Raw genomic sequence first — 23,872 nt, 5'->3', positions numbered from 1 at the left:
TGTATCCTTGATAATTAACCCTTTGGAGGTTGTTTAAACCTATAAGAGCGCAATGATTTTTTTCTAGTTGTTGGTGCTGGCAGAGTTCAAATAATGATATTATTCTTTATATAAATCTAAACCAACCATGTATATCTTGTCTTTGGCAGATCCTGTAATACATAATACACATAATGAACACCAGTCTGTGTGCGCACAGACTACTTACTAATGTTTTATGTGTGCCAACTATTCTAACAAACATATTTGGATAGAAAAAAGCGGTAGAAAATTGGTTTTCTACTAGAGGAAGTTGCATAACATTTTATGCTGGCTGATTTCTTCCTGTATGTGGGCTTTTTAATGTGGGACATGTGTCATTTTTCTGTTCTGGTGGAATTTTATTTACATTCTTTCAATATTGTTATGGATTTTATATAGTTTCTACGACTGGTGCCGTTTCAGATAACTTATTTTGTGCCATTTCTGCATATTGATAAAACCCAAACAGAACCTGCTTGGCTCCTTGTAATTTTGTGGAAACACACTGAAAAACATCCACAATAAATCAGAATGTTTAATAAAAATGAGAACTGGTTTGACAACGTTTAATGCCTTAAAATGGTGTTTTACAGACTCACGTCTTCTGTCATTTATGCAATGCAGGGGTTTGTAAATCAAAATGGTTTCCTTCTCATCGGTCGCAGATTTGCTGCGGAATTTGCATATCTAGAGCAAAACTATCTGAATCGATTTCTTAACTTATGGAACATTTAAATATTTCCGCAAACCCACTGCTCAACATAATGATTTGCAAACCAAACCTTTGTAGTTTGAAAATAAATGCGGGTTTGGTAAACGGGAAGAAATATTCACAAGTCACTCTATAAGTGCTCGAGGTGTGAGTTTATAAATCTTTCATGTAAATCACTGTGTTTTACAACCATACGGAGAACGCTGCTTTCCAAGTCAAACGGCCTATTTAGTTATTACCTGGTATTTGTGCAAGTCAGTTTTTTCTTCGCTGAAACTGCAATCTTGGAAAAGAGCAACTGTTCTCTCCCTAAAAAAATATCATCTCTCCAAAACCTGGAGAATAAAAGTCACGTGTTGCATGAAAAGCCATTTTATTTTTACTTATGTGAAACAGCAATCTGCATTGGGAATGGTTTTTATATTTCTTACTTTTTCCCAGTATTTAGGGCAACAATTACTTGTTGATGTGCTGACGAGAAGCCATCGTGGAAAAGAGCAATCGCCCTCTCCCTAAAAAATATAATCTCTCCAAAACCTGGAGGACGACTGCAATTCTACAATATGAGACCCCCATCTATAAATAGGTTAAATAAATAAATAAAGAATATGGGCGGTCTTGCTGCTTCATCTACAATTAAAAACAAATAATTTGATACCTTTGTGCTGGCAGAGGTGCCAAAGCATTAAATGAATCATCTCCTAAAACTATACCTATTTAGTGGGTAGTGCGCCTGTTTTTTTTAATTTACTGTACCTATGAAAACAAACTTTACCTATTGGGGTCTGTAATTATGCAGTGATAATGTACAGTACCATATTAATAGTATTTATTAAATGTAGAAGGACTCAAATGACCTTCCCATATTGTTTGAGACATGCTCCCTCAAGGGTTTATAATAAATGGCTAATCAAATTTCATCAAAATAGACATGGGGCTTTTTATCAAAATGTCTCAGCTGAAAAACTGGAGTAAAAAAGTAAATAACACCCAATGAATCAAAAACGTTGATGAAATAACTAGAGATCTGCAATGTTCCCCAGGTAAAGTATCTCTCCACATGTCGTATAAAGGTGTGTTTGTGGACTTCATATCTATCCCAATCCACCTTTAGGTAAATTGCGGACCCCCATATAAAAAGTGAGATTATTTTTATTTCTATTTTATGGCCCCTTTTATCTAGCAAAATGTCTGATTAATTAATTAATTTTTACTGTTTTTATTCACCATGTTGTAGTAATAATTTTCCCTTTAAACATTTAGCCTACTGATAAACATTTTTGTTCAGTGGAGTGGGAGATTTATAGTTTCTCAGTTATGTATTAATATGCGTATACATTTTATATGTATGTTATTATTTTACTTATAATTTGAGAACCAGTTAGATTGTTGATAATTGATTTTATATGTTCTAAAACGTATATACTTAATTTTAGATCATCTGTACTATTTTGGAATGGTTTTAAGTATTTTATGTAATTTTGTGTAATCTTGTGCAATTGATGTCTATAAAGTTTGAGTGTTTTTTCACATATGTAATTTGTAAGTACTATATTGTACTGATATAGTATCTGTACTAGCTCACACTTTGCAATACATATAGACTGCATGCATCTCTAGCTGCAATTTATGTATGCCAGCAGATTGAAGCCTTACAGTTTATTCTGTTTAAGCACTTCCTTGTTGACGTCCGGTTACTACGGATACCGGGTGTGACGCGGGACGTCGTGATCATCATGACGTCATCGACGTCATGCATGATGACATCAGCATATCGGCAATATCGGAGAAGCATTTAAAAAGAACAGAGAGGCACAGAGAACTTCATAATATTAAGCACTGAGGAAGCTCTTTGAGTGAAACGCGTAGGGTGAGGGAGCAGAGCACCTGGAGCCCCCATGAATGTTGTGGATGACCAATCTGAATATCCAGGACCAAGTTTTGCCTGGTTTCTACCTGTAACTGGACAGCATTCCCTGTGGACGGCCACTACAGGTGCTACATCCAGGAGCAGGAGACAAGATCCTTATCCAAATTCTGACCCAGGGTGGTCCACATGCCTACAACTCTAACACTTATGTAAGTGTAATACTTTGTTATTTGTCTATAAAACTATGAGGTTTGGCAAAATCTGTGCCGGGTTTTCAGAGTCCGGTGGATGGTCAAGAGGAGTATATAATTCGCCGGATTCTGGATTCCCGTATATCTTGAGGTAGTCTCCAGTACCTTGTATCTTGGAAGGGATACGGTACAGAGGAGAATTCCTGGGTGAAGGCTGGTGATGTCCATACTTCCTCCTTTATCCAAGGTTTCCACCGGAGATTCCCCGACAAACCCGTTTAATCATCCAGAGATCGATTCTGGAGGAGGGGGCGGGGGTGGGGGTGGATACTATTAGGTTTGGCAAAATTCGTGCCGGGTTTTCAGAGTCCGGTCCAGGATTTTGCTCTCGCTCGCCCTCTGTGGCAGAATCATCAATTTTTGCTCCTGGCAACTTCTTTTAAAAGGACAGCACTGCACCAGCAAGTTGCCGAGCAAAATTCCAGTTCATGCTGAGTACATGCAACGCGCTTACCTATTGTCTTTCTCGTTACCAGACCCGGCTCACGTACCTCGAGTATCCTTGTCTTCAGCCTGCCTCGACCTCTGCATCCACACCGAGTACGCAACTCTGCTGCCAGCCCTGACCTTTGGCTTACGACTCACTACTCTTTCAGGACTCTGTCCCTCGGCTCAGGTTGGTTCTTTCACCTTCCTACCTCAACCCTGTGTGTCGCTTCCAGCTTGAGACGAGCATTGTTACAAAAACAATCTACAATATGTTTGTCCTCTCTGTTCTGTTCTGTTCACATATGGGAATTGTTTATCATCCTATCCAGTTCCTGAGAATAATCCATCAACACGCATTGGAAAGAATCTAAGAGTTGGTAACTCCGAATAACCACAACGCCTTCCTAAACCTCCCAATTGTGAGTGAGCTATTTTTACATTTCCACCATAGTGTTGGTTCATACGCTATTGCACTATTGTGTCTCTTTATTTTTCCACATATCTGGGGAGTATTTGCGCTTCTGATCCCTTGCTTCAGTTACCTGTTTTGGACGCCGGTTTGAGTCCTTTTCTGGAGCTGCACTACTCCCATATGTAATATATTTATTTTGTTTCCACAAATGTGTTCACTTTGATTATTCTTAATGGTATTTGCGCTTGAATCCTCTTTTTTCCAATCTAATTTTGGTGCCTTTGGCACAGAGGGAAGCGAATTGCCCAAGGTCACAAGGAGTGGATAGTGGTATATGACCCCTGCTCTCCCCCAGTTCTAAGGCAGCGGCGTTACCCCTGAGTTATTCCTTCAGCGCAGTACAGCCCAAGCAAATGAGCAAGATAGGAATTAGAATGATTAGCATTAAATCTTTATCGGGCAGGGTTTCCTTGAAGATATTTTGCTGAAGTCCAGATAGACCTTTTACACTATGTAAAACAAAGATACGCATCAAGCAATTACCAAGATAAATGTCTATCTCATCCTGTAGTGACAGTTATAAACCACTTCAACGCTCCTTTCATGGTTTATGACATCATGAACACCAGAATAGGAATTTATCATTATAATTACCTATTGTCTATCTATATATTTTTGTTTTGAGGCTGAAGTTAGAGGGATTGTATTTAAGTTGATAAATGGAGTACATAAACGATGGCATGTAATATTTTGTTGAATAAGATTTTTTTTTAGTTATGCCTTATATCAGGGGTGGCCAGCTCCAGTCCTTAAGGGCCACGAACCGGTCAGGTATTCAGGATATCCCTGCTTCAGCACAGGATTGAGCCACTTGTGCTGAAGCAGGGATACACAGAAAGAGAACAGAACCCAGTATCGTGCACTTGTAAACCTTGTTTTGTAATTTGCAAAAAATAATACAATTTAATTTAAATCTACAAACTCACAAGTTAACATTTTTTAAATGTTATTATTTTTCGCAAAGTACTATAGGAGGTTTTCGAGTGCACGATACTGGGATCTGTTCTTTCTGTGTATACATTTACCGTTCCCTTTGTTGCACGCATCCTCATATCCTACATATACGTTATGTTTCTGTTTGCTCTTCTCATAAATGTATGGGGCATTTAGTTAAATCCATTGGCCAAAATATTTTCCGCCTGTGACCACGTCACGATAACCCCATTTCAGTAGGTCCTGCGCTACCAATATTACACTGTTTTATGTATCTCTTCCACTGCACACAGAGAGAAGAGGAAACAAAAACAGTGCAGCCAGCAGCATGGGGTGCGTGATGTGAATGTGGTGGCTAAAGGATTAAAATGTAAGAAGCACTATATACGCTATGTATGAGCTACAGTGCCGTTAAATTTGGTTAGAAACCAGAAGTGCCCTAATAACTATACTGAGAAAAATCTAAAGATAAAATGGTCAAACAATTGATATTATAAGACAAGCTTTGGAGAGTTCTCTTCCTCAGGTCAGCGATACTGATTTACAGAGATAGGATGAGTTTAACACAGATTAACACAGAAAACAAACAAGATGATGCAGAGAAGGAATAGAAAGAGAGGGCAAAAACTCTTAATTTGGTGCTCATCCATTAAGGGAGCAATCCAAGCGGTTTTGTATTTTTACTTTACACAGGATTGAAGCAGGGGGTCTCCAAAGCTGAACCCCAATCTTTTCAGCCCCAGGGACCCCCTGCTTCCTTAGATACAGACCTCCGAAGGGGGTGCCGGTATCTCTCTGCTTTTTAAAGCGGCCATGACACTTCGGCCAATAAGAAGCCGCACCAGATGATGTCACAGCTTCCTATTGGCCCGCAGGGTGTGGGAGCTTTGAAATGTTTCCAATACGTGATCCTTGTTAGCCAAGCGGAGGGGCTACCAGCACCCTCTACGGAGGTAAGTATCTCCGGAAGCAGATGGTCCCCGAAGCTGAAATGAATGGGGTTCATCCCCTGCTTCAATCCTATGTTAAATAAAAATGTTCGCAAAAAACATTTTCCCCTTTTGGATTGTCTCTTTAAACAACACAAGCCATTGTCGGCCTAAATATACTAAATAGCCAATTGTTTATTTAGACATATAAAATAGTTTAGCGCGTGGTACTGCGCAGTTCCTAGAAAGTCTCAAGCAGAGGGAGTGTAATGAGATTATCCCTGACGTGTTTTGTGTGCTAACATACTTCCTCAGAGGAGCTACATGGGGACTGCCCGGGAGGAGTATGAGATGGGTGGTGTGACCAATTAGACCCATTTAAATTGGGGGGGTATCATCAAAAGCATTTGCAGAATGAATGTGTCCAGGATGGTTTGGGCATGAATTGTGATCCATAATAAAACCTTATTGATGTCAGAATAATATAAGGCGCACAAAGTGTACGTCTTAAATAGGAACTTTTAAACTTACAATATTTAAAAAAAAAACTGCCATTGATTTGGTCTTTTAATCACCTTTTCAGATTAGCAGCAAATCCTGATCCTGCTAAATCTACTGATCCAGTAATTGAGAAGGATTACTTTGAGTACCTCCTCTAAGAGATTATATCAGATGCGGCACTGAAGGGAATATCCTATTCGTGCCATTGTTCTTTGAGCCCCATAGCCAAATTATTCCCACGAGCAGTGATAGAATGGTAGATAAACATGTTTTCAATTCACCAGATTTGTAAGAAAAGATTATTTTGTCGCCACATGGGTATTGTTTAGCAGGGAAGCAAAAAGGATCTGAGCATTATAGGGGACTGAGTAGTATGACCAGTTTAACACAGAAAAAGGGTAGCTCTCCAGTCTAAATCAGAGGTGGGAAACTCCAGTCCCCAAGGGCCACCAACAGGTCAAGTTTTAAGGATATCCCTGCTGCACACAGGTGGCTCAATCAGTCCCTGCTTCAACACAGGGGGCTCAATCAGTCTTTGACTGTGCTGAAGCAGGGATATCCATAAAACCTGACCTGGTGGTGGCACCTGAGAACTGGAGATGCCCACCGCTGGTCTAACGTTATTATTAAGAGAGTAGCCAACATAGGGTCAGGTACATAGAAAGTCTTTGTTTCTAAGCATCAATGCATGTGAGTGAAGAATAACAATCTTGAAGACTGGAGGAGCTGCTGGGTGAAGAACGCTGGAAAAATCTGAAGCAGAAATGGAATGAAAGAGTGGCATTGTGGTTAAACGCTGGTCTCCAAAGTCAAATGTTTGGGATCCAGCACCAGCCTCTGTACTCTCTTGTGTGGCAGGTACTGTGGTGGGCCAGCCTCGTAGGGAAGGTCAGTTAGGAGTCCACACAGTAGTGCTTTGCCAACATAAAAGGACTTTATTTCCAGGACTGGGAAAACTATTTATTAAGGCCGTGCAGCACAAAATAAACAGGCTTTTAAAGTGCTTATCTTGGTAGCGCGTAAGGGTCCCAGCTGTCTGCAGGCAACCTTCTGTTGTCTGCTGTGAAGTCCTGCTGTTCCCAGGAAGTCCATCTGGGCAACTACTGTCCTGTTTCCTTGCAGGCTTCTCAGTGATGTAGGGTTTTGAGTCCCCGCTGTTCCCAGGTAAATTCCTCTGGGAACAAGAAACCTGGTTCAATGCAGATTGGGTGCTGGGTGCTAATCCCAGTCGGTCCCAGGCAATCCTCCTGTGACTCTCCTCTCTTGATGATTCAGGAAAACTGACAGGCAGTAACGTCTTGCCTTTTAAACCCTGCTCAATCAGGAGTTTATTTAAAAGGCCACCGCAGACCTGACAGCTGGGGTGTGGTCCCCTGATCCTGGCAGAGGGAGGGAGTTAACCCCTTCTCTGCTTCACAGGTACCCATCATTAGCTTGGAAGATTTTTAGAGTAGAAATGCATTTTGTATTAAAGTATTACTTGATACAAGACCACATGGAAGAGAGGGGCAGTAAGTCAAGTATGGAAAGAACCTACGGTGAAGATAGAGGAGAAGCAGTAGAAAACCCCACGCAAACATGTCCTCAATAAATGGTACAGGGACAGTTTTCTTGGGGGAATAACAAAGCCACAACTTAATTTTTTTTAATCTAATCAAATATACAACATACCACAGCAAGGTAGCTCGTCATCGCCTCTGGGGGGCCAAGCATGGGTGCCATCACTGTCACAGCCAAGTTTATTTAAAACCTTAACTTGTCATTGGCACTGTCTGCAAAATGGCTCACTCAAATCCCTCCTGCAAAATAGCATTAAAAATGTAATAATTAAATTGTATTGAATAAACATTGTATAAAGGGACTGCATCCTCCCAAAAACAAACCAGGGGTGACCCTGCAATTCTAAGAGCCTTAATGAAATGCAATCCAAACTTCTAGTGAATTTACCCATGGCCTCGTTGATTCTACCCTGGCCACATTCAATAGCATTGGGATCCCTAATCCCCTGCCATAGGAGCCATGACATCATTTCAGAACATACAGGTAAAACCCTGGCAGTGCTACCGCTGTGTTGGTAAAATTCCTCAATAAAACTCATCAAAATGGGGAAATCTCTCAAACTATTCACCCTGTTTAACTTACCAGGAGATAGAAAGATAATGGCCTATGTTTATTAAGCGGTGCTGGACTATAATATACCTTCTGACACTAGAAGACCTCTTACAGTCCATTCTCTTGAATGGGCTCTAAGGAGACTTCCAGCACCGGAAGAGGTCTTATGGTTTAATGCCATGTAGCCCAATGAGCCAATTGTTCAGTGACTCTTCCTGGCAGCTTTCAGAGTTGAGTTAAGGCTTTCAAAAAGTATAAAGCTTCCTATGCCCTTACAAATCCATTGTCCAGGTAAGAAGGCCAGCCACAGCCGGCACGTAGAAAGAAACATTCTGGTCAGTGGATAAAGCACGTGGAAAGAAAGACGTCAACTAGGGGTGGATGAAATAAACTTGGAATGATGCATGCTAATAAGGAAACTGAGGTTGGACCAGGCAAAAAAAAGGACAAAACTGTCAACTCATCCCTCAAATCAGAAAATGTGATTAATCAGGTTAATGAATCAAATGTACAAACAGAGATGTGGCAGAACAATAATAATAACCAATGACCAAAACATGAAGTTTAAAGTGAAGTATTTAGAAAGCAAAGGAATATATTTTTCTATTGCTCTTTTCTCTGCCTTGAACAATAGTTTGGACAGTTGCAATTTGTATTTGTAAACTATCACCCACCTAGATAGCAGATTTCTAAGAGAAATTGATGGAATGTTGCCAAATACTCACTTACTACTGCACTGAATCACTGTGACCTTAAAGGAAAAAATACCCTCATCATTTGCATATTACCTTGGCGCCGTGCTAGGCTTTTTTGGCTAAAAGATTTAACTAGAAAACCTTCTTTTATGATTAAGATACTAGAAATGACTAATAGTTTCAATGAATTACAGAGTTAATTGCAGCATTAAGGGTCAAGATGTGCATTAATATTGTGTTGTATTGGTCTTTCCCAGGTACATTCCTGCTGGTATTAGAAAGTTCAAATATTGCATATGTTGGAGGATTTTGCCATAAAGTATGGGCAGGGGATAATGATGGAATTTTGCCAAATATCCACTTACTATGACAATTAATCACAATGACCCGAACAGAAGATCCTGAATATCACAGTTGTGCTACCATATTAATATTTGTCTCGGCTTCAGATAACGACACAGGGCAGTTTTTCCTCTGTTCAGGTTCATGCTTATAAGAACGCTATGAAGCAAAGAATAAAATCATACTTCCATATGACACTTAGGAGTAAATGCTATATACTCCAGGCGACCATTAGGGCAATTTTTGGCCACTTTAGAGTACATAGAATTGACCCCATAGATGTAAAAGGAATAAAGACTAAACAAAGCTCATGTTAAAGCAGCAATACTACACCCCCTCCCCAATACTACACCCCTTTCCCCAATACTACACCTCCTTTCCCCAATACTACAACCCCCTCCCCCAATACTACACCCCTCCCCAATACTACACCCCCTTTCCCCAATACTACAACCCCCAATACTACACCCCTCCATTTTCTTCTTCTTATTTTTATATGTAAATTATGTGACAATGTATAATTCTACACTCTTACCAGTCTTTATATATAATGTATAATCCTGTTTTCCAATGTAACCATGTATTTGTAACCATGTATCTGTCATCATACTTGATAAACGAGAGGTAACTTTCAATGTATTACTTCCTGGTAAAACATTTTATAAATAAATAATTAAATATGTTTGGCGCTCCTGTTATAAATCTGTCAAAATCCTGATTGTGTGCCTAACGAAATGGCCTCCTTCTGACTCTATGCTCTAGTCAGTGAAATGCTGCAGCTGGTATGTGACATTATATTACCAAGTGTAACACATCATTGTTACAGCTTTTAGAGTAAGAGACAGTCTGCTGTTTGGAACACCACAACAGATCTGTTTCTGATACTTTGTTGCCAAAAGGCAGAGCTCAAAATGGTGTGTGTCAGAGACATTTTCAAAAGAGGAAGTGGATATGACTTTCTAAATGGCTGCTGTAGCATGTACATTCAAAATTAATTTAAAAAATTACATTAGGAGTTTAAAAAAAAATCAGGCAATATTATCTAATACTACAGAAGTGATTTATTTAAAAAGAAAAAAGATACAGGATTTTTAACATTTTGCTGCTTTAAACTATTTCCTGCCAGGTGGTCCTGCATTACACTATAAATGAATGAAGTTATATCTGTAGGATGGCATTTAGCCTCCGCCGCCGATCAGACGCAGGGTACAGCTAGCCGCTGGCCCTTTCACCGCCAAGATAAATCCCTTTACCCCTAATCGGACCCTTTACCCTAAAATGTTTTAACCCCTTACACTAAAACCCTAACCTTTTACCCTAACCCTTAATCAGACCCCTTACCATAAAACCCGTAACCTTAACCCCTTACTCTAAGCTGTTAACCCCTTACCCTAAACTCCCTAACCTTAACCCATTATCCTAAAACCCCTTATCGGATCCCTTACCTTAACTCCTTACCCTAAAACCCCTGAAGTTACTCCCAAATACTAACACTAATCCCTCTAACCACTTACTTACCTTGGCGGTGAAACAGTCGGTGGCTAGCTGATTGGCTGCGCCGAAACATAACATTCTGCTATCTGCCACGTAGTGGGTATTAATAAAGTAAAGAGGAACCCAACACAAGGCTGAGGCACCTGTGAGATAGTACAACAACCAATCCTATCTGCAGTAACGGAGAAGGGGCAATGAGACGTGGTTTAGGTAGCAGGAGGAGGAGCTTCCATTCAGAAACATGGGGGTTTATGTATTAAGGCGCTTTTGGAGCATCGTTGTTGTAAAGAGATATTTTCACCGTGCGCAATTGTTTCATGGCACCTTGGTCCAGCTGTTATTATTTGCACCAGCTTGTGATTGCAGGAGGTTCAGGAGGAGTTAGGGAGATGTTACAGTCCAGATTGAATTATGATGGGAACAATTAAATACTTTGCCTGTTTGCATAATTCTGTCTTACTTTTATCTGCAGCAACACGTCTACAATGTTTTAGTTGATATAAATCTCACTGTTTTACAATCAATGTCAGATTTAGTAACACTTTTCTAACATTTGACGCAGGTGGAAACAGGAGTAGGCACAGTATGTCCAAGCAAACTTATTTTTTTTGGCATTGATATATAGACCCCATGAAATGCTGTGCAATGGAAGGACGTTCACGAAGTGACTGCACAGATGCATTCAGAGACATGGTATGGAATGGTTCATTTCAATTGCATCTGCATTGATGTGGCAGTTTAATCCAAAACAAGAAATGAGATCACACTCTGGAGAAAATGACTGTGATATTGATCGACTCTGTAGACCCAGCTCTGTTATCTCCCCTGACTATGGAAGCTACCCACCACCTACTTTTACTCCTTGCTACACATTCTTTCATAGACGTATACTGTCTGCAATGACAGTCTCTGTGTCCATCCCTTAGGTTCTATTAATGCTAGCTCAGGAACTCTTTCTCCTTATGTCCACCTACAGCAGGCCTGCACAACTCCAGTCCTCGAGGGCCGCATACAGGCCAGGTTTTCAGGATTTCCCTACTTCAGCACAGCTGGTTCAATTAGTGGCTCAGTCTTACTGAGTTAAGTAGAGATATCCTGAAAACCTGGCCTGTTTGCGGCCCTCGAGGACTGGAGTTGTGCAGGCCTGACCTACAGTATAGTACAAATCTGCCACTCTGTAACAGGACAGACATTCATACTTTCACTCATACATACAGGGCCAACAAATGCAAGGAGCAGAATTAGCCCCCCCCCCCCCCCCCTGTTGGAGGCCCTGCATACATACATTCCTAAAACTTCACTATTTAAGAACTAACCCAGTCTTATTTAAACGGATAACAGTGGACCGATGGTGACCGGTAAAGTTCAGAAATATTATATGTCTATTGCATTTCATGCTACATATAGTTATTCCTAAAAGTATTAAGTTAGAGCAGGCGACTGAGTCATCTGTATGTAAGAACAGGGCTATTTTCCTGAATGCTGCACAATAAATTCTGACATTCATTGATTTTTACACAAAACCTAAGGATCGGAAATACAAGTAAGAATATTTATCACTTTCTTAGTTTACCAACGTCTAGCACAGACGTGATTGAATGCATGTATTCTCCTATCAAATTCTGTCCGTGAATGGGAGTAAATCAGAATACGATCAAGAAGCACATTACCCAGACATGCAAGCAAGAGCTGCCCTCTACGTTGGAAAAAAATCTGACCTGAGACCAGATGTATCCTGCTCTCTCCATCAACGTCCATCAAACATTAGATGGAGAGATTCTTTGTGAATATACGTTTATGAAAATGCAGTTAATTCACCTAGAATATACACGACCATGTGGCATGTTTCTGCTCTGGAAAAGGCACAGTCCCGCCTAAGACCAGAATTAATATAAGTGATGTTCAATATTATTATTATCGATTATTTGTCATGCGCGGTACAGAATGACATACAAATAAGGGCAAACATGCGCAAACAGATACAGAGAATGAAGGCCCTGATCCCGAGAGCTTACACTTTAGAAGGGATAAGTGGCAATGTTGAAAAAAAAGGTAAAGTGGCTGCTCTTTGAGGGATGGGGGTGTACCTCAGGATGGGGTATCGTCCAGCCACACAGCTGGTCACGTTAAGGTTTAGGGGGTGTGGATGTTAGGGGGTCTTAGATAGTGTGGTATTCGGTCAATTTAATGGTTACATTTTGATAATTAAGACATTAAAACAAATTAGACAGGTGTAGCTATTGTTTAATTGCTTTAGAAACGTGTCTCTGAAATGTATGTTAAAAATATACAGTACAATGAGATTTGTGAGCTTTTTTTTATTTTTTAAAGATCCTTTATCTACTAACAATTGTTTGTCTTTCTTAACATGCACTTCACCTACGTGCATAAAAACAGAACCAAAGATCACCCGGTGCTGAACTGCGCTGTTCTTAGTTCCAGGGACACGCTGGTTCCAGGGAGAGGTATGTTTTCCATTTGCTGGTTGAATGAATGTCAAATTCAAGATGGCTAGAAAGCGTTATCTAATAGTAAGTCACAACATTATGCCTCTGTGACGTTGTGGCTTATTAGTGGCCCGTGGGAGTGATGCAGACCTGAGGGCTATTTTAATCTCCTTCTGCAAGTGAAAATCAAAGTTTCTCGGAAACTGGACGTTATCCAGAGTTGCGAACAGTGAAGTTCAACTCCGAGGGCTCTCCAAATTCTGAACACAGTAAAAAAAAAACAGGGAGTCAGGATTGCTTCACTAAATCCACTTCCAAGACTTACATTTACATTATTACATTTTAAAGATTGGAGCAGGGGGTCTCTGGAGCTGAACCCCATTAATTTCAGCTCCGGGGACCCCCTGCTTCCGGTGATACTTTCTTGCGAATTAGGTGCCAGTAGCCGCTCTCCTCGGCTACCAGGGTTCACAATATGGCCACTGTTCAAAGATTTTGTGTCTTGCGGACCAATAGGAACTGGTGACCTCATCGGTGCGTCTTCCTATTGGCTCATGTAGCGCAGGAGCTTTAAACTTTAAAGTCCTGCTTGCTCAGCCAGAGCAGCTACCAGCACCTACTTCAGAGGTAAGTATCTCCGGAAGCAGGGGATCCCCGGAACTGAAATTAATGAGGTTCAGCTCCAGAGACCCCCTGCTTCAATTCTCTATAAAAACAAAAACAATTAAAAAAACTCACCGGGTTGGATGGCTCCTTTAAGTAGCTCTCAATCTGCCCCTATGATGTTTGACATATACATAAGTATCTCCTGTTTAGAGTTACAAACCTGTTGCATGTGGTTGCCCACACATCATTCCCTAATGTTTATATCATATGTCGTAGTGGAATCACATACGTCAATGAAAATTGCACAAGGGATGTATAGCCTTAAAAGCAACGGTTTGCTTAATGGTTTGCAGAAATAAAACTTTCTCTGGAAAGACACCACTAAGCAAGAAGGAATTATGGAGCGTATTAAGATGAGCCTGTGTCAGGGAAAGAATTTCAGACAAGATGCAGACTTACAGGCATTTCTGCGTGAGAGCAAAGTAACATTATCCAGATTGTGATGGGTAAGTCGGTGTCACGCAGTATTTGATAAATTTAAGCTGAACTGAAAAGATAATGCTATTTTAGAGGAACATTACAATTTCTACATCTTGATTTCAGCATGTACTGTAAACAATCCTTCAAATTAGGGAACAACCTCTTTGTACCAATCTCCTTACTTCTCTAAGCCAAACACATCCCACCCATTACACATGGCACCGTGAGAAGGCGCGGCTCAGTGACCGAAGAGACTGACTCTGTAAATAATAGCTCTGAGTTTGACTCAGGTGAACCTCTCATTCTAATGGCAAACGTCGCAGCTTTGCAGTCTGCAAACAATTCATCACATTTCTATTTGTTAGTTTACCAATGTCTAGCACAGACATTGTAGCCAGGTCCCCTTGGGCTACTAATTCTCTGGCCCCTCTAGCACTGTGAGTCCCAATAACAGGGGGCAGTGCTGGGAACAAACCCTGCAGGGCCTGGTTGTATTGTTATATGTGTGTTAGCTAATAAAGTTCAGGCGTAGCCTGGTATTACAAGGGGGGCCTATGACTGATAGGAGGCCGGCTTACAAGAGCCACTCCCCTGGGAAGGATGGGTAGAGGTTAGAGTACGGGTTCTGGGGGTTAGTTCTGTGCTGCCCTCCCTGCTATGAGGACGCAGCAGTCCTGAGTAGGAGTGAGCTGAGGTCTTGCCCTGTTAGGGGGTAAGGTATGCTGAGGAGGGGTGCTCAGGGCCTCAAGCCCAGGGTACTGCCTTCAGGGAATGGAACCTGTAATATTGTACTGAACCAAATAAAGCCCAGTTATATCGTCTTTGGTGTGATGCTTGATGAGAGAACAACCTAAGAAGAGTGCCCCTGAGGTTTATCTTGGCTGCACCAGGATCCTCTTGGGCTGGAAGCGCTGCGCGACGAACCCTCCCTGATAGCCTGTCCTGATGCCTCCCTATACCACCGCGGAGATCTCAGGGACTTCTGTTCTACCTCACAGGTCACCAGCACCAGAAAACACTGGTAGCTACATGATCTCACTTAGGGTGGGGGGAAATGTGCTACCCTTTAGCAGGGGATATTCAACTCAATCTAGGCCCTCCCTTTACAACTCTGTTCCATACGCCTGATAACACCCCTTTCAAATTCCATTCACATTCCAGTCGCCCATATAAATATCAGAAGCCTGCTGCGCAAACTGGGTGAACAAATGGCACGGAGCCTTTTGCGTTACCTTAAAGCCATCATTTTCACCACAACATAGCTAACTTTTAAAACCCTTAGTGCATCTATCTCTGCTCAGGAATACTACATTTTTAAGAAAGCTAAGTCGAAGAGAGGAGGCATGTTATTTTATATTGAAGGCTCCTTGCAAGCTATGGTGCTAAATTGCCCCCAAGCCTATCATCTTCTGAAATCCTAGTTGGTAAAATTTGCCTCCCCATCTCTAAGACTATTTTTGTTTCAGGAATCTACTGCCCCCCTAAAGCCCCAACACAGTCCCTGGCTGACACCACTCACTTTATGGGAACAATTTACTCTCTGGATGTGAACAGTGAGCTGTTAGTTCTTGCTGATTTCAACCTCAATTGGCTTGACCCTAAAAACAACAAAATCTGGACACAATTCAAGTCAATAAATGTAACACAACTAATTTCCCAACCCACAAAGACAAACCTAAAATCTGGCAACCATTCCTTGCAAGATTGGATCAAATCCTCTTGCCCCAACAGAATCCAAACCTCTGGCATCCCACCTGACATTTTCAGTGACCATTCAATAGTGTACTGTGTAAGGAAAATCAAACCACCCAAGTCCAGCCCTAAAGTTCTCCTCACTAGAACATTTAGAAACTTTAACCCAGAACAATTTCTGACTGATCTTACTAACTGCCCTTGGTACAGAATAAACCTGATACCTGACCCCGATTCTGTGCTTGTTTACTTCCAGAGTTCTTAAATCTTTGTGATACCAATGCCACACTATGCAGAATAAGAGTACGGGTGGCCCACCTTCCGTGGGTTACAACTGACCTTATTGCTCTTTATAATTTTAGAGATGCTTTGTGGAAAATATGCAAAGTAACTCGCACTACAAAATGTGTCTACTCCCAATAAAGTGATTACTATACCAAGACAAATTTCCTAAGCCAACTTCAATCTCACTTTCTTCCGAACCACTTCACGGTAACTACCCTCTTACATGTTTGTAATGAGAGCTGGTGTATAATGGAACTTGGACAACTAACTAGTGCAAATTCCGAGATTACCGTGCACCTCACAACTGGAACAACCTACTAGAGACTCTCAAAGCTGCTCCCAGTTTAAGTAATATCCAGACTTCAACTGTCTCACATTTTGTAACTGTTACATACGCTCATAATCATATATTATCCCTAACTGTCCATGAAATGTCTGTAACTTGAATGTATAACCTCTGTTCATTTAATGTAACCATGTATTGTCACCATAACTCTGTGCCCAGGACATACTTGAAAACGAGAGGTAACTCTAAATGTATTACTTCCTGGTAAAACATTTTATAAATAAAAATAAAGTCTGTGCTCTATGGCCTGCAGCCATGCTAATGTAGATGTGCGAAGAAGCATGTATGTAGCTCCGAGGCTGATACTATACACCTCTTAGATAAACCCTGGCCCCTTGCAGACGCACTTACCAGAACACCTTGCTACTGTCTGTATGTTCCTACTACCTACCAATTAGATTGTAAGCTCTTCAGGCCAGGGTCTCCTTTCCCTATGTGCCACTTTTATGTCTGACGCGCTTCTTCCCATTATGTGTTATTTGTATTATATGCTATTTATATGATTGGCACGTGTATTACTGCTGTGAAGCGTTATGTATATGAATGACACAATATAAATAAAGACATACATCCATGGGAGGGGTGGGGAGATTGGACTCGAGTTGCATGCTGGGTGGGTCCCCCAGGGCTGTGGGCCCCCGAAGATTTCTCTGGTTTCATGTCAGTCCTACGCTGGAATCTGCCCTATGAGTGAAAATATTTTTAGAGATAAGGTAAAAATTGCAGCCACGTTGCAGTAATAAAAAACCATGTGAGGCTATAAAATCTGTCTTCAGTCTACACTTAAACTTGCAGGGAAGACAGACAGGGCAAATATTTTGTAAGCACAAAATGTTAATACTCCTTCCCTGCAATTGGTTAATTATGCCCTGTGCCATTTCTAGCTGCTGACCACTAACCCCCCAAATAGTGTACAAATACACTAAAACAGGGGTGGTCATCTCCAGTCCTCAAGGGCCACCAACAGGTCAGGTTTTAAGGATATCCTTGCTTCAGTACAGGTTGCTCAATCATTGGCTCAGTCCATGACAAAATCCGTCTGTGGATTGGGCACAAACAAATCCATGCAGATCAATCCAAACCCGCCATTGGATACAATCCCGACGGATGTTTAAGAATCCAAATCGGAGGATTCCACCATCTGAAGCTGAGAGACAGAGAGAGAGACTAATAAAAAAATATAATACTTACATTTACTTTGAAAATAATTGCAGTATTGAAAATTAGACAAAAGTGTTGTACATACGAAATACTGAATTTTGAAACAAATTCTTAGGACAGTATAGGGATTTTAACCTCTCTATAGCTCGCGTCGCCCTATACCATACCAAAATTAGATTAAGCGTGAAATGTGGGGGTTACGCAAAGCCATAGAGGACTAGCATATAACATGGCGCCGGTACTGACATCTAACGGTGAAAGTGAGAACGATATTAAAAACGGCAGATGTTGCAACTATTGTGTCCTACAAATCAACACGTACAAATGGTCCAAATTTCGCACTTAATATTCGATTACAAAATGCTCAACTTTTTTGCATTGTTGGCCAAAGTTGTCCAAAAAGGGCCAATGTTACCACAGATTTTGGTATATATAATAGATAAGGGGGAAAAAAAACAAATCAAGTATATATAATTCAGAAAACTGCACCAATAGTTTAACATAAATGTATTGCAACACGCGACAGGATCTGATTTCCTCGCATTATTTCAATCTGCGTTAGTAGTACGCCCCCTGGTTTACGTAGGGAGAAGTTATAAAAGGGAACAGAAAAATGGGGAAATAGTATGTAGTGGGGTGTAAGAAAACCCAACAAAGTTTTGATTTTTTTCCCACGGTTACGACTTCAATGCTTTTTAAAAAATATTAAATATCAAAAATTATTTTTAAAACAATTTTTTGTGGTGCCCTGAACACGTGCTTACTCTGCCCATTGGGTGATCTGGCCCTGGTCACTCCTAAAAAACACTGTGACCACACTCTGCCATCTACTGCACTTATTCCCTTACCTGCTGTCTCTGCAAGACTCCCAACATACCACTTAGAGTGTAAGCTCTCCGGGGCAGGGATTTCCTTTCCTATTGTCTGACTTTGTTGCACTTATTGTATTATTGTAATTCCCTGTACTGTATTGTCTTTGAAAAGCGCTGAGTACACTGTCGGACCGATATGACTAAAGATATACATATGTACATAATAATTCTCACGATATATTTTAGTTGTCACGCGAGCGCTATTGTACACTTATAATTTCACTTACGTACATAATAAGTTTACATTTAGGAGAAAAAGTAAAGCATACACTTGCCAGCATCACCTATATGTTGTCAGGAGCGTTAGTGGTGGGGGCTGACTTATATAAAATAACAATAATACAAGTTTTATTGATGACACTACATTTTCCCTGTGTTGTGTGAATGCTATAGATAGCTTACTGTAATATCTGTACATGATCTTTGCTAAAACAAATGAAAAAGATATTTTTTTCCCTCCCATTCTGCTTTACTGACCTTTTGGTTTGCTTTCTGCTAATGTCATTTTCACTCTTGGTTGGGCTTCTCTGACAGTTCCAATGGTTTCTTTATGCAGATACTGAGATAAACCAAGATCATGCATTCATTCCCATCAGTGAAACTTCTTCATCAGTCGCTGCTTCTTCATAAAATACCTCTTGATCTAATCAAGAAAACATCAAATTCCCGCAAAGAGCTCTTGTTAATGATGCCTTTTACGCCCTTGCTAGATTAAAAAACTAACAATTTAATTAAAAAGATACATGTATTCCAGAAGATGAATGTACAAAACTGTAAATACAAATGATATATACACACACACATATATATATATACAGTATAATGAAATGCCCATAAAATTAAAAAGATCAGAATATGCAATGGATTTATGTTATTTTATGTTATGAAGACACAACTGATTGCCTAGGTGTTTTGAAATGCAGATTAAAAGATCAATATTAGTAGCATGAAATGATAAATGTATTTCTATTAACTCTTATGTGTAATAATAGTAGGATTTTTTATATTATGGTCCATATTTGCTAAGTAACACTAAGCCATAAGGAACCCGATGGACTGGCACAGATAATGCTTATTGTTTATAATAGTAAATTCACACTCCTAGGGATCAATTTGAAAAAATTAGTCTGTTTTTCTTCCTTAAATCTCAAGTTTTCAGGCAAAAAGTTGCTAGAGCCATGGTGGAATGAGCATCACCGGAAACCAACTACTGTAAATACGTCATATGTGTATTACCGGGAAGTGTAATGCTGTGACTACACACATCAAGGAACAGACAGTCCTTCCAAATGTGGAGACAACATTTTGGGGGAATGCCCTCTTCCTCAGGTGTACAATCCACTGTGTGATAGGTGTAACTCGGACTAAAGATGAGGCTGAGCAGGAGCCACACTTGTGACATTTGCACTTCAAAAGCTGCCCGTTTTCTCTAATCTCTAGCAACAGCTGAATGGGGCAGAACTGTCATAAAACATACAACAGTCATACCATTACTCAAAAACAGCAAACTTGACCCTACCTGTCTTTGTAACTATTTGACCTGTCTCCCTCCTGCCTTTTGCCTCCAAACTCCTTGAACGACTTGTATTCTCTCGCCTGCTCCATTTTGTCACCGCCAATTATCTCCTAGACCCTCTACAATCTGGCTTCCGCACTGCTCACTCCACTGAAACAGCCCTCACTAAAATAACTGACGACCTCCATGCTGCCAAAGACAGAAGTCATTACACACTCTGCTTATATTACTCGACCTCACTGCAGCATTTGATACTATGGACCACGCTCTCCTCCTTCACATGCTCCATACTCTTGGTATTCGTAACAAAGCTCTATCCTGGATTTCCTCTTATCTCTCCCATTGTACTTTCAGTGTCTCTTCTGCTAACACCTCCTCCTCTATCGATCTCTCTGTGGGGGTACCCCAGGGCTCTGTCCTGGGACCTCTCCTCTTTCCTCTGCACACTTTCTCTAGGTGACCTAATCACATCTTTTGGGTTTAAATATCACCTCCATGCTGACGACACACAAATATACTTCTCAACCCCTGACCTTACACCAGCTGTACAGACTAAAGTTTCTGAATGTCCCTCTACGATATCATCCTGGATGGCCCTCCGCCGACTTAAACTTAACATGTCAAAAACAGAGCTCCACATACTGTCTCGGTATGTTCTTCCTACCAACCAGTTAGATTGTAAGCTCTTCGGAGCAGGGACTCCTCTTTCTAAATGTTAAATTTTATGTCTGAAGCGCTTCTTCCCATGTTCTGTTATTTGTATTATTTGTTATTTATATGATTGTCACGTGTATTACTGCTGTGAAGCGCTATATAAATAAAGACATACATGCATACATTAGAGGAAGCTGACTGTACCTGCTGTATTCACTCTAAACTCTAGTTCTCAAACCTCTTCTCGGCAACTGTTATCCACACCAGGTTTTAAAAGCGACAAATGTTTGTGTAGACAGGTGAATGCACATAATGTGCATTTGAAACCTGGTCTGGCTGAGGTCCCGGAGCAGAGGCTGGAGAACAGCTTCTCTAAGCCAGCGGTGCGCAAACTCCCTGCGCCCCCCCCTACCTGCTCTGCTCCTCCATCGTGCCCCCCCTCACCTCTAAAGTTGCGTCAAATTACGCTGCGCGGTCATGTGACGTCACGTCATTTGACGTCACGCCTCCATGGCAACGGGCGTCCTTTGACGCCGCGTTGTCATAGAAACGTGCGACTGGAGCCGGGTAAGTAAGTTTACAGAGGCCTCGCACTCTCAGCGCGGGACCTCTGTAAACGTTGCACCCCCCCCCCCCCCCAGAAAATTCTCACGCCCCACCCCTTGGAGGCGCGGCCCCCAATTTGCACACCGCTGCTCTAAGCTATGCAATAAATAAGACTGGGGATGAACATATAGGGGATCTGGAGGATCAGTTGTTTGCACGAAGAAGGTGCTGTGTATTATCTGTGCACCCACAAACTGAATGCCGTCTTCTATCCCTTGTGTTTGCTGATTGTTCGGGTGCCTGAAAGTATGAGGTCATGTACCCACTTACTTCATACAAGTTGCACCTATGACACATTCTAAGATTGTGTTACATTCAGTTCTTTGGGGGAGATAGTAGCATAATACTGTAAAAATAGATACACAGAAGTGACCGAACACGGTTCAAGTCACTAGCAGGTTTCATCCAATCGCCAAGTGATTGGCCCCTTCTGAGCGCACAGAATAAACCTCTACACGTCGCAAACTAAATCTCTAATTCTACAGAGTAGTATGAACCTGTTTTACAGTAATAGCAAGGGTTCTCAACTCCTCTCCTCAAACCTCCCCCCCTCCCCAACAGGTCAGGTTTTCAGGATATCCCTGCTTCAGCACAGGTGGCTCAATCAATCCTCGACTGAGCCACTTGTGCTGAAGCTGGGATATTCTGAAAACCTGACCTGTTGGGGAGACTTGGGGACTGGAGTTGAGAACCCCTGAGTTGCAGGGAGGCCGGTCCCAGTTATTCTGTGCATTCTGTCCCCACGCTTCAGAACCAGCGCCATCATTGTGCTGGTGAACAGTTAACAAAAATACAGGTACAGTATGAAACGGATGGGACTGTCCTGTTACCACGATGCATGGCACTAACACCGGTGCTCTATTTGATGTCAAATTTAACACACCTCCATTCAAACAAAAGGTAACACACACCGTTTTCTTAACACAAGTCATAATTAACGCATTTTTGTTAAGGTAACACATTGAGTTAACCAGAACGTCAACGCCTGCTACCTCCATATATATTCCTAACTGAACCACGCTGAAAGGAATCCAGCCACCCGCCCTCTCCTGAGTGCGCGCTTCCCACGTCCGGTTGAAACATTTGTACATAATATTAGATAATGTGCGTTCCCTTCAGTCTGGTTCCCATAACATACAAAGTCTGGTTCTCATAACATGAAAAGCCACCGACAGCGTCATTCTGAGACAGAAAGGGTCCGTGTGACGGTGGGGGTAAATATGGCTGCTGTTAATAAAAGTTATGCCTGCCATTACCCCTACCTGTCACTAATACACCGGTATTGTATTGTGTGCTATGTATAGTTGTGTGTATTTTACTTAGTTCCAGCACCTCAGGGACCAGGGGGTTAACTGTGTTTCGGCGGGAAAGTTTCAAAGATTGCCTGCGACCTTTCCCTGACCCCAGGGTATGTTGCATGAGGTAAAAAGGGGAGGAGTTAGGCCCCGATGGTTCTATGGCTGAGGGAATGCCAGTTATAGTCAGTCAGTCAGTTACAGCCAGCCAATCCCAGCCAGCTACAGCCAGCCAATCCCAGCCAGCTACAGCCAGCCAATCCCAGCCAGTTACAGCCAGCCAATCCCAGCCAGCTACAGCCAGCCAATCCCAGCCAGTTACAGCCAGTCAGTCAGTGACAGTTACAGCCAGTCAGTCAGTGACAGTTACAGCCAGTCAGTAACAGTTACAGCCAGTCAGTCAGTGACAGTTACAGCCAGTCAGTCAGTGACAGTTACAACCAGTCAGTGACAGTTACAGCCAGTCAGTCAGTGACAGTTACAGCCAGTCAGTGACAGTTACAGCCAGTCAGTGACGGTTACAGCCAGTCAGTCAGTGACAGTTACAGCCAGTCAGTCAGTGACAGTTACAACCAGTCAGTCAGTGACAGTTACAGCCAGTCAGTCAGTGACAGTTACAGCCAGTCAGTCAGTGACAGTTACAACCAGTCAGTCAGTGACAGTTACAGCCAGTCAGTCAGTGACAGTTACAGCCAGTCAGTAACAGTTACAGCCAGTCAGTCAGTGACAGTTACAGCCAGTCAGTCAGTGACAGTTACAGCCAGTCAGTCAGTGACGGTTACAGTCAGTCAGTGACAGTTACAGTCAGTCAGTCAGTGACAGTTACAGCCAGTCAGTCAGTGACAGTTACAGCCAGTCAGTCAGTGACGGTTACAGTCAGTCAGTGACAGTTACAGTCAGTCAGTCAGTGACAGTTACAGCCAGTCAGTCAGTGACAGTTACAGCCAGTCAGTCAGTGACGGTTACAGTCAGTCAGTCAGTGACAGTTACAGCCAGTCAGTCAGTGACGGTTACCGTCAGTCAGTCAGTTAGTGACAGTAACTGCTTCAGCACAGGGTGGGAGCAGAACGGGGAACATTTCCTAATGGGGGTCCCCGCACCTAGGTTATAGGGTACTCCCAGTTACCCCAGTTAAGTGTGAGTGTGGTCTG

The 23,872-nt window shown here is 41.7% G+C and overlaps 1 long non-coding RNA gene across 1 annotated transcript; it reads right to left on the bottom strand.

Moving 5' to 3' along the window:
* Positions 1 to 13,073: 13,073 nt before the first annotated feature.
* On the bottom strand, positions 13,074 to 22,886 carry LOC142470209 (uncharacterized). The gene is made up of 4 exons (XR_012789222.1): positions 22,759 to 22,886; positions 19,128 to 19,293; positions 17,187 to 17,764; positions 13,074 to 13,468 (listed from the first exon to the last, which is right to left on the bottom strand). It is a non-coding gene; the product is annotated as an uncharacterized LOC142470209 (long non-coding RNA).
* Between the last annotated feature and the right edge of the window lie 986 nt (positions 22,887 to 23,872).

Source organism: Ascaphus truei, chromosome 19 (assembly GCF_040206685.1).
Source record: "Ascaphus truei isolate aAscTru1 chromosome 19, aAscTru1.hap1, whole genome shotgun sequence".
NCBI classification, from domain to species: Eukaryota; Metazoa; Chordata; class Amphibia; order Anura; family Ascaphidae; genus Ascaphus; species Ascaphus truei.
Note: the sequence above shows the minus strand (reverse complement) of the source record. Positions and strands in the feature narration are given on the sequence as shown.